This window comes from Myodes glareolus, chromosome X, assembly GCF_982192425.1.
Source record: "Myodes glareolus chromosome X, mMyoGla1.1, whole genome shotgun sequence".
NCBI classification, from domain to species: Eukaryota; Metazoa; Chordata; class Mammalia; order Rodentia; family Cricetidae; genus Myodes; species Myodes glareolus.
Genome location: NC_142053.1, coordinates 46,326,606 through 46,337,376, shown reverse-complemented (window position 1 = coordinate 46,337,376; position 10,771 = coordinate 46,326,606). Strand labels below are relative to the sequence as shown.

Below are 10,771 nucleotides of genomic sequence, written 5' to 3'. Positions count from 1 at the left end.
TGGAAATCAAGCGCTCCAAAGGGTCTGAGTTTCTGTTTCCATGCTGCTGGTAGTGAAATAAATGGCCCGGAAGGTACCTCTAGAAGTCAAACTTCCTGCTGACCTCGGGTGACACTAACAGTTCCTTCCATGGAGGGCTGGGCTAAAACCACCATTTTTCTTACCACCCAAATCAGATGCCAACCTGAATGGATCAGCATGTCCATGTCTGCTTTCCCATTCTCTGTAATAGTCCATACAGCTATCTCCCACTCGAGGGCTGTGGCTGGGTGTCTTCAGGCTCCCTGACTTAATCCTTGTTCTCATGACACCAGAGTAGTGAAGGTCAACCTTCCTTCTCATGATGGCAACTAGCCACTGTCACTGGGGAATGGCACAATGAACATCCTGTGTGGTGCCAGCCTATCAGGAAGCAATCAGTGTCTCACTAAATTCCCCAGCGTGATGCCAGCCTTGCAAGAAGAGTGGGTGTGTCCTACGAGTAGGACTACCAGTATCTCAACCCCAGGCCCACCTGGTAAGCTTTGGGTGAATCATCTGCTTTCTAAGTAGGACTTCTTGAGTCATGAGGAGTAGCTGAGAACGGGGACCTGAAATCCATTCAATAGGTAATTTGGGGTGACTTTAAAAAATTTACCTTGAGTTGATTTCTGTCACTGCTAGGTAACAATGGAAGATAATGGCTGCTTTGCTACACGTCAGAATGGGCGGAGCTCCTGGGCTAGAGGCGGGTCTCTCCCAGGCATTCGGAGGCAGGCTAGGGAGCAGGAGGCAGCCACGCGGCAGAGCTCAGGCAGCCAAAGCAGCAGCTGAGGCCACAGAGCCCAGCCAGTCCCCTCCTGGCCGGACCACCGAAGCCTAGTGAAGAAAACTGAAAGTCCGGTTTATTGGATTTCAGTCCTATGTCATAACAGACAGATAATCCTACACTTGTTCATCAAGATGGAAAACTCAGATTCCAGCGATAAAGGAAATGACCAATCTGCAGCACAGCGCAGAAGGCAATTGATTCGATTGAATCGGAAAGAAGCTTTCTATCGATTTGTAAATAATCTGAGCGGAGAAGACTATCGACTTATGAAAGACAACAATTTGCTAGGCACCCCGTGTCAAAGTACTGAGGAGGAGCTGCTCAGAAGACTACAGCAAATCAAAGAGGGGCCGCCCCCGCCACAGAGCTCAGATGAAAATAGACCTGGAGACTCTTCAGATGACGTGTCCAATGGTGACTCCATAATAGATTGTCCTAACTCTGTCCGACAGACTGACAATACAACAAGAAGTGGTCAGAGAAGAAATCTGTCCTGGAGCGCAGTGGGCCACACTAATCCACACAGTGGTGATCTCAGATTCAGTTTAGAGACAAATGTGAACCGTAATCATGGAAGACAAACCCCAGAGAACGAAAATGAACCGTCTGCTACAGGTCTTAGGGCAGAAAACATGGACAGCAGCAGCCAAAGGCCAATGGAAAATTCAGTATCTGAGACATCATCTGCCAGACCACCTAGGTCAGAACGCAGTTCTGCTGAAGCATTAACAGACGTGCCATCCACCAGAGGTCGAAGCAGGGCAAGAAGCCGCAAACCAGAACACGGGAGAAGACCCAGAGCCAGAACTGAAAGGGGTAGGCCCCTTCTGCACACAGAAAATGAAATTCCCCGAAGATCTCATGGTAGCGTCTCATCTCATACTTTTGTGCACCCTTTGGTAAACGAGATCGAGGGAAGTTCTAGACCCCCTCGCCATGGGAATTTGAGACAGCAGATAACTGGACCTGAGTTGCTAGGTAGAGGTCTTTTGGCGGCTTCTTGGTCAAGAAATTCTGCTGCTCAAGGGACAAGTTCTTCCGAGATGGGTACCAATGTTGAAGCGGCAGAATCTGGTCAAAGACCTCCAACCATAGACAGAACCAACCAAATCCGAAGAGTTCTGCCTGGAGAATACCGGCAGAGAGATAGCATAGCTAGCGGAACTCGGTCAAGGTCCCAGACCCCAAACAGCACGGTCCCTTATGAAAGGGAACGTGGAGGTTTTATAGGCACCTTTACACTTCCTGAACTTGCAGGCAGGAGAACCTATGTGATTCCTAACAGGTCTCCCATTATTACACTCTTCACTACTGGACCAAGGGTAACTGGAAGTTTTCCTTTTCATCCCCCATCAAGGCAGAGAATGACAGATTTTGGTGAGCTTCCACGGAGTGGAAGAGGGCGCTCTGGTGGGAACAGCTCTGCTGCTGGCTCCAGCTCCAACCCCGCCTCCAGTTTCAATGGAGAAAGTTCACAAAGTCGCTCAGAGATGTTCGAAGGCCGTAATGAAGATATTCTACTTTACCCCTTTAATGAGCACCAGCAAACTAGAGGACTCACCAGAGAACAGATTGCTAACTTGGCACTAAGAAATTTTGATGAAAATGACGCACTGAAGACATGTACTATTTGCATTACGGAATACATGGAAGGCAACAAGCTTCGTAAGCTACCTTGCTCCCATGAGTACCACGCCCACTGCTTCGAGCGCTGGTTATCAGAGAATACCACCTGTCCCATTTGTCGCAGGGCCGTCTTATCTTCTGGGAACAGGGAAAAGGTTGTATAACGAGAACAGAACTCTCGAAGCTGGGTAGCTGGAATAGTGACGGGCAAAAGGAAATCTTTTGCTTTGTGTCCATGTTTTTGAGCGGTGCTTAAATATAAAGTCACAACCTGAATCGACTCATTGCTTTCTGAGGGAATCGTGTCTTTTCTCTTGTTTCTCTTTCAGGATAGAAAAAATATTTCAGACGCGACTGTTCGGTCTTCAGTATTTGATTTCAGTACCAGGTAATTTGCTAATCAGTTGCTGATAATTTACCCATGTACACTTGTCATTTTCCCTCTGTTACCATAAGATAAAGGAGCAGGGGCTCCTTTATCATGTTGACCTCTTATTAAGATTGCCAGGCCATAAGAGGGTCCTAAAGAAAATTCCCACTCAAGACTAAGTTCCATTATGTGTTTAGTACGTGATTAATTAAAACTATACCATTCCCAGTAATTGACACAAATTCAGTCACATTCTGAATATAGTTTGTTCACCTTCCAGATTAGGGAATGATGGACATACCAGTGTAAATAGCACTAAACAGGTAGGATCTTCTAAGTATACTAACTGTCCTAAGCCCACGACTGTGGCACACAATAGAGTGAACTTAGAGATTCCTTGAGATATTTATCTTGTGGAAATATTAAAAGGCCTATGTTTGTGTGAGTGAAGAAAATCACAATAGTTTGTTTAAAAAGGTAAAGCTATTTTTTACCTTTACCTTTTACCCTAAAGGGGCTCAGTACTTTTCCAAAGCACTGTTGTATTAACAAACTCAAAATTGTAAAGAGCCATGCTTAGAACTGAGAACAGCTTTTTGTGAGCCGCCATAGTAAAACAAACACACCAAACAAAGTGCGAAGCTGCTTTTGTAAGTGTGAGGTTGTCAAGAGCAGAACGTATCTATATTTAATGTGTTTGTGAACAGCTACTGTGACATGGAAAGAAAGGACCATGTACAATCAAACTGCGCTAAAACCCAATGGAAATCATGGATTTTAACTTGGATTTAGGCAGGAAGTGATAGAGGGTAAGTGCACTGTTCTGGAGAATGGAACATTTTCATGATGACAGTGATATAGGCATGAACTGGTTTCCTACAGTGACAGCCACAGCAGCTTGACCCAGTATTCGAATTGAATAGATGAAGCAGAAGATCAACAAATTTGGCAGAGCTGTCTTTGGTTTAAAAAAACAAACCTCTACCACCTATCACAAGTTCAATTGATGTTTTTACAATATGCTCCGCAAAAACAGATCGTGGAGGAAAGAGACTCTAAACCAATTTCAAAGAAGGGATTTCAGTTGGGACAGATGGGTGTGTTTTTGGAAAAGTCTCGGATTTGCTTGTTTTCGAGATTAATCAGGTAAGGTACTAGTGAACACGTGTCAATATTTTATTGCTGTATCTAGCAGATCCAACATGCCGCATTAAAAAGACCTATTTATAAATTAAGATATTATTTTTTATTGAAAGTGAGGCATTTTGGGTTATTTGAAATTCAAATTCTAGTTGTCTTGCCCATATTTGAAGATGAGATGGCTGAATCACATCTATGGACACGCACTTTATAGTTGTTTTTAGTGGTTAGACTAGATTGTGATAACTCCAGTGGTCTTGCCTGGGTTTTCTTTTGAGACTTATTGGGGTTTGATTAGCCTTGCTGGTTCCCTGGACAAAGCTGCCAGGCCAGAAGAGAAGCTGGATTGAACAGGCACATCCCTGGCCATTCACCAAATGAGTTAACTACCCAGATTAGCCCGGGTATCTAGAAACTACTTTACCCAAATCTGCTTACCCTCACTGATACTACCTTAGCAGTACAGATTATTTCAAAATTCATTCTTTCATGTTTTCCTCTGGCTTTCAATCTGATCTAAGTGTCAAGCAAATGAAATTGTAAAGATGGTAGTTGTTTACAAAGGATATGGACTGCTCTTGCAAGGAAAAAATGTCCAAACAAAGCTTCACCTATTTTTTTAATATAAGCAGATTTCACTATCTATGGTTCTTATGTAATACATTTTTTTTATTTTTTTAAAGGTTTGTCCATGTAAAAGTCAGGATTCCTTTATATTTGGGAGCCTCCTTGTCACCTTTCTATGGTGACATTGCTGGGCCCATTAGTTCTAGCCTCTTATTGGCTAACTCTCACATCTTCACTAACCCATATCTAATAATCTCTATGCCACAATGAGGTCGTGGCTCACCAGCATGTGTCTAGCCATCGTCCGTCTCAGGAAGGGGGATTATGGCGTCTGCCTGATTCTGCTTTCTTTCTCCCAGAATTTTGTTCTGTCTATTCTGCCTATCTAAGGTGTTGTCCTATTAAAAAGCCAAGGTAGTTTCTTTATTAACCAATGAAAGTAAAACATAGACAGATGACCCTTCCACATCAAAAATGTTCCATTTTAGGGGTGTTCATTTTCTATAGCTCAAAAACTGCTGCAGCACATTCTAAACATGAAGTTACTGACAATGGGTACCTCCCTGAACTCCCCAAACAAAATACTTGTTTGCAAAGTACTCAAGTCAGAGGTAACCCAAGCAGGATGCTGGTTATGAGTGCAGATGTTGAGGCTCTTCAAAGACACTGGAAATCAAGCTTCCCATTTCTAGCCTTCAGTAGAATGTACATATTTGACATGCATGTGGATGCTTTCAAAAAGTACTGCTATCTCTTGGGATCTGTAGGATGAATACAAGTAATTTTAGTGGGAGTTGCTTTTTCATTTTACCAAGTCCATGACTATAATATATTACTAGTGTTGCAGATGTTAAAGATAAGGTGGTTCATATAGGTATCAGGTGTACAATGAAGAATGAAAATCTTTTTCCTCACCAGTGTCCAAACACCTATTCTTGCAAAAGACTTTACATTTCATTTTGTATCTTTGCATTTTTCATTTATTACAGAAAGATTGTGTCTTTAAGGCCTACTTTGAACTTCATGCAGTAATGATATTGGGAGATTACATTGTTCAAAGCATAGGGAGAAGTACTAAATCCTGATTTTCCTTGAATATTTCAAATGGTTTTTCTTAATCTGCTTTCTAGTGTGAAGGTTTGCGGTGGTTTGTTTTATTTCCTGCAGCTTACAATGTTGATGTAGTGAGGAACTGCGGGCAGGCCTGCTTTTCATCCCACCCAGCTCCCACACAGCTAGCTTAGCCCCGGAAATAACAACGCACAACTTGTATTCATTTAAACACTGCCTGGCCCATTATCTCTAGAGAGTTAGTTACTGACTAACTCTTATATCTTGATATTTTTTTTCATTTTTTTTATTTTTTTTTAGTAAATTTTATTAAATTATAAAAGTTTCCATTCCCGCCCCCCCTCCCAACACCCTCCCACTCCCCCCACTCCCCCTCCTCCTCCCTCTTCATCCCCCAGGGACGAAATGGGTTAATATCTTGATATTAACCCATTTGTAATAATCTGTGTAGCACCACGAGGTGGTGGCTTACTGGAAAAGATTCAGCATGTCTGACCTGGTGGCTGGCTCCATGGCGTCTGCCTCATTGCCCTCTTCCCAGCATTCTGTTCTGTTTACTCCGCCTACTTAATTTTCTGTCCTATCAAAGGACCAAGGCAGTCTCTTTATTGACCAATGAAAATAACACAATAAACATATAACCCTCCTCTATCATGTTGAGAATTTTTTTATTTTTCCATTCAAAAATTTACACTTGCTCCCCTCCTCCCATTCCCTTCCCACTTCCCCACATCCCTCCTCCCTCTCTCCTTAAGAGAGGGCAGGGTACCCTGTCCTGCATTTAGTCCAAGGCCCTCCCCCCTACATCCAGGTCTAGAAAGCTGTGCATCCAAATAGACTAAGGTCCCCAAAAGCCAGCACATGCATTAGAAACAGGTCCCAGTGCCATTGTCGATGGCTTCTCTATCTGCCCCCATTGGCAGCCACATTCAGAGAGTCCAGTTTGATCACATGCTCGTTCAGTCCTGGTCCAGCTTGATTTCGTGAGCTCCCATTAGATATGGCACATTGTCTCAGTGGGTGAACCAACTTCCTTGGTCGTTTCTCCCTCCCTCTGCTTTTCAATTGGACGTTGGGAGCTCAGTCCGTTGCTCTGATGAAGGTCTCTGTCTCTATCTCCATTCATCACCAGACAAAGATTCTATGGTGCTTTGGGTAGGATTTGCTGAAGAAAGCAGAAGCAGAAGGATTACGAGTTCGAGGCCAGACTGGGCTACACATTTTTTCCCAAATAACAAGGTGAACCCAAAGAAATACATATATTGATCCTTCTGGAAATTGGAAGCAAACAAGACCTCCGGTCAAAAGTTGGGAGCATGGAGGTGGGGGTAGGGGTCGGAGTGGGTATTGGGGGGGGGGTTGGGGCAGAGCGAAGGGAGAAGGTAAAGACTGGGGAGAGCTTGGGGGAGTGGAAGGGTGGAGATAGAGGAAGGGCAGATACATGAGCAGAGAAGAAGATATCTACATAAAGGGAGCCATTTTACGGTTAGCAAGAGACTTGGCTCTAGAGGGGATCCCAGGTGTTCAAGCAGATGTTCTCAGCTAGGTCCTTGGGCAGCAGAGGAGAGGGTGCCTGAACTGTCCTTGCCCCACTATCACACTGATGACTATATCGAATATCACCATAGAAACTTTATCCTAAGTAAACAAGAAGCAAGCAGCTTCCAAAACTCTAAAAATGACAGAGACATCTTGCTTCCTGGACAGTCAGCTAAAGATTTTCTGTACCATTGGGGCATCCATCTTCAGCCTTCAGGCCCATAGTATCCAGCAGACTTTTCTATGAATCAGAAAATTTCAAATACAGTTCAGTCACTTTCTTTTGTATCCTGCAGAATGTCCCACAGACTTTCATGGAACAGGATCCCCAAAGAACCATCTCACCTTTAGGCAAGTTCAACAGTCTTCTCTCTGTGGCTTCTTCATGTCCAGGTTATGCATCAGTCTAGGCAAGAGCAGTTTCTTGCCCAAATGGCTATCAAACTCCATAAGGAGCCTCTTGGATGCCCATCTTCCTCTTGAAGTAGATTGGTGCTGTCAGGAGCAGATGTGTCTCAATGTCATGAAAAGCCCTAAATTATTAAAACATTAAATGTCATATTCTGTAGTCTTTGAAAGAAATGAAGAATGCCTATCTAACTGAAATATATTTCTATATATCTAGAAAATCTAACTAACATGACTATAAGTTTGACTACTATCAATGATTGCCTATTAACCTATATTTCTTAATTATACATTACATTTTTAAATGAGCTACATAATCACAATACCTTAATCAAGATCAGAAATACATATAGATATCACAAAATTGATATTAAATTTTTGTCAATAAAGCAAGATCCATATCAATGCAAATTTTTCATGTCTATATCATATCCCCCTTTAAATGGAAACAAACAGTTATAAATAATATTTGGGAATATGGGTGCAATTTATTGAAATATTTTCTTACTCTGTTGCTGGTACATAATTAAACTGTTGCTAAGTGAAAGGAAATTCAGTTCATTATTTTATTGAAGCTCTAGCTATTGCTTCAGAAGAATTAACCCCCAAAGCAACTTAAGACAACATTTATTATTGTATAATGTCTGTGGGTCAGGAATTTGAGCATAACTTAGCTGGTCGTCTTCAGCTCAAAATCTTATGTAAGACAAAGGCCATGGCATAGGGTCTGATCTGATAGTTCAACCTGGGGAGTGTGCTGGCTAGTTTTTGGTCAACTTGTCACAAACTAGTGTTGTCTGAAAGTAGAGACCTCCAAAAGAGAAAATGCCTCCGAAAGATCCTTCTGTAGGGCATTTTCTTGACTAGTGATTAATAAGGGAGGGCCCAGACCATTGTGAGTGGTACCATCCCTAGGCTGGTGGTCCTGGGGTACATGAGAAAGCACGCTAAGCAAGTCCTGATGAGCAAGCCAGTAAGAAACAGTCCTACATGGCTCCTGCTTCAGTTCCTGCTTCCAGGTTTCTGTCCTGTTTTGAGTTCTTCCCCTGATTTCCTTCAGGGATGGACTATATAAAAGTGAAAGTCAAAAAAGCCAATCGTCTCAAACCTGTTTTTGGTCACAGTGTTTCACCATAGCAATAAAAACCCTAACTAAGACAGGAAGAAACTACTTCCAAACTCACTTTACCTGATTTTTAGGGGGATTTAGGGAGTTTTTGTTGTTTCTTTGCTCGTGTTTTGTTTCTTTATGGCTGTTGACAAGAAATATCAGTTCCTCACCATATGGGGCTCTCTATGGAGTGACTCCAGTTCACAACATGGCAGTTGACTTCCTTCAGTGTGAGTAAAGGAAAGAGAGAGACAGAGAGAGATGGGAAAAGAGGAAGGAAAGAAGGAAAGAGACAGTCTAGGCTTCAGTGTGGAGGACAGATGTTGGGATACACCTGTAATCTCAGGTTGGGAGGCCAATTTAGTCTCCATAGCAAGATCCTGTCTAAGAATCCAACAAACAATGGGTAAAAGAATCTTATAAAAATTAAAAATGTAACCAGACAATTTATTAATGTGTTAGTGCTACCCTAATGAAACATCAAAAACTCAGTGTCTGTAAACAAGAGAAATAGTTTCTGTCTTTCAATTCTAGAAAAAGAGATCACAAAGATCAAGATGTTGATAGAGGTGATTTCTCCAGAGGTGTCTCTCCTTTGCCTGCAGATAGCCATTTTATGCCTGTGCTTCCTAACAGTAGTATTTTCTTTGCTCATATCTGTCTTCAAATTTCTTCCTCTTATTAAGGATACCACTCATTGTAGGGAAGAGACAACTCAAGTGATCCCATTACAACTTGATTATCACAACCCTCTCTCCAAACACAGACTTAGTCTGGCACAGTGGGGCATAAGGCTTTACCATAAGACTTGGAGGGCAGGTCATAAGAATCAGCCTGTAAAACACTATGTTTAAGAATTCCTATCATTATTTTTTTACCATTTTTATCATTGTATCATCTTTTTTATCTCAACAGAAGTGTTCCTCATGTTTCTTGTCTCTAGACAACAGTCTACCATAGGCACAAATAGAACAATCTGTAACTAAATAAAAATAAGTTAAACCTATGTAATGATTGAAACATTAGGCAATGGAGCTGTGTTATATCTCAGTGTCTGTTTAGCATGTATGAGGCCCTGGCTGTTATTTCTAGAATCTAAATTTCCAAACCAAGCACATTCAGACACACACACACACACACACACACACACACACACACACATAGACACAGACACACACACACACACACACGCCTAGGCTTATTTTGATATGGAAGTGATAAGAGTTTGTACATCGTGATCCAAGATTCATTGCTTTGTGAGGTTACTAGAGGTTATCAAGTGTCCTCTTTTCAAAATAAATACTTTTAAGAAACTTTCAGTATTGACTTTGTAAATGGAAAATGAAACGTAGTCATTACTGACTTTACAGTATAAACCAAGTTCATGAACTACCTCTTTAGAAATGCTGTTTTATCCGGATTTCTATTTCTACTGTAGATAGGAGTCAGACAGAGTTCATTCAGTGGTTTCCATGAGTCTAATAATGGATGTAACACTGGGCAAGAGGCAAGAGATGTTCAGCTATGTCATCTCCTCGAGATACTCTAACGAGGAATCCAGTCAATTCCTTGTCAATTTTAGTTCTGTGATGGTAATATTAAAACACTAGCAGAAGGTAAGCAGTAAATTCAAATTAAGGCTTCAGGAACAGCAAGTTCTGTGGCTTATCAAGGAGTCCAAGAGCCCCAACCCCTACTCTTGAAGTTATCATAGACCTCCCATCCTCATCAGCCCCAATTAAGCATATGTGACCTCCAGCATTTCCATTGGATGAAAAATTTTAAATAATTATTCTGTTATCTTTTTGCATTAGCTATTGCTTTTTCTACTATATTCTGCCATTTTCTTCTGCAAACCTTCAGCATTCCTCAACATTTAAGGTTAAATAAGTATGTGTGGGTTGATTTTGGAACCAAGTTACCATTTATATCATTGATACTTGGCTGGCAATCTTGTCTACTTCCAATATCCAGGAAGATAACTATATGATTTTCTTTGGGTTCACCTTCTTATTTAGCTTCTCTAAGATCACGAATTATAGACTCAATGTCCTTTAATTATGGCTAGAATTCACTTATGAGTGCGTACATACCATATTCCTCTTCATGGGTCTGGGTTACCTCACTC

At 41.7% G+C, this 10,771-nt stretch overlaps 1 pseudogene; it reads left to right on the top strand.

Annotated features, from left to right (window-relative positions):
* The first annotated feature begins 749 nt into the window (after positions 1–749).
* LOC125389508 (E3 ubiquitin-protein ligase RLIM pseudogene) lies at positions 750–3,186 on the top strand (annotated as a pseudogene).
* The last annotated feature ends 7,585 nt before the right edge of the window (positions 3,187–10,771 follow it).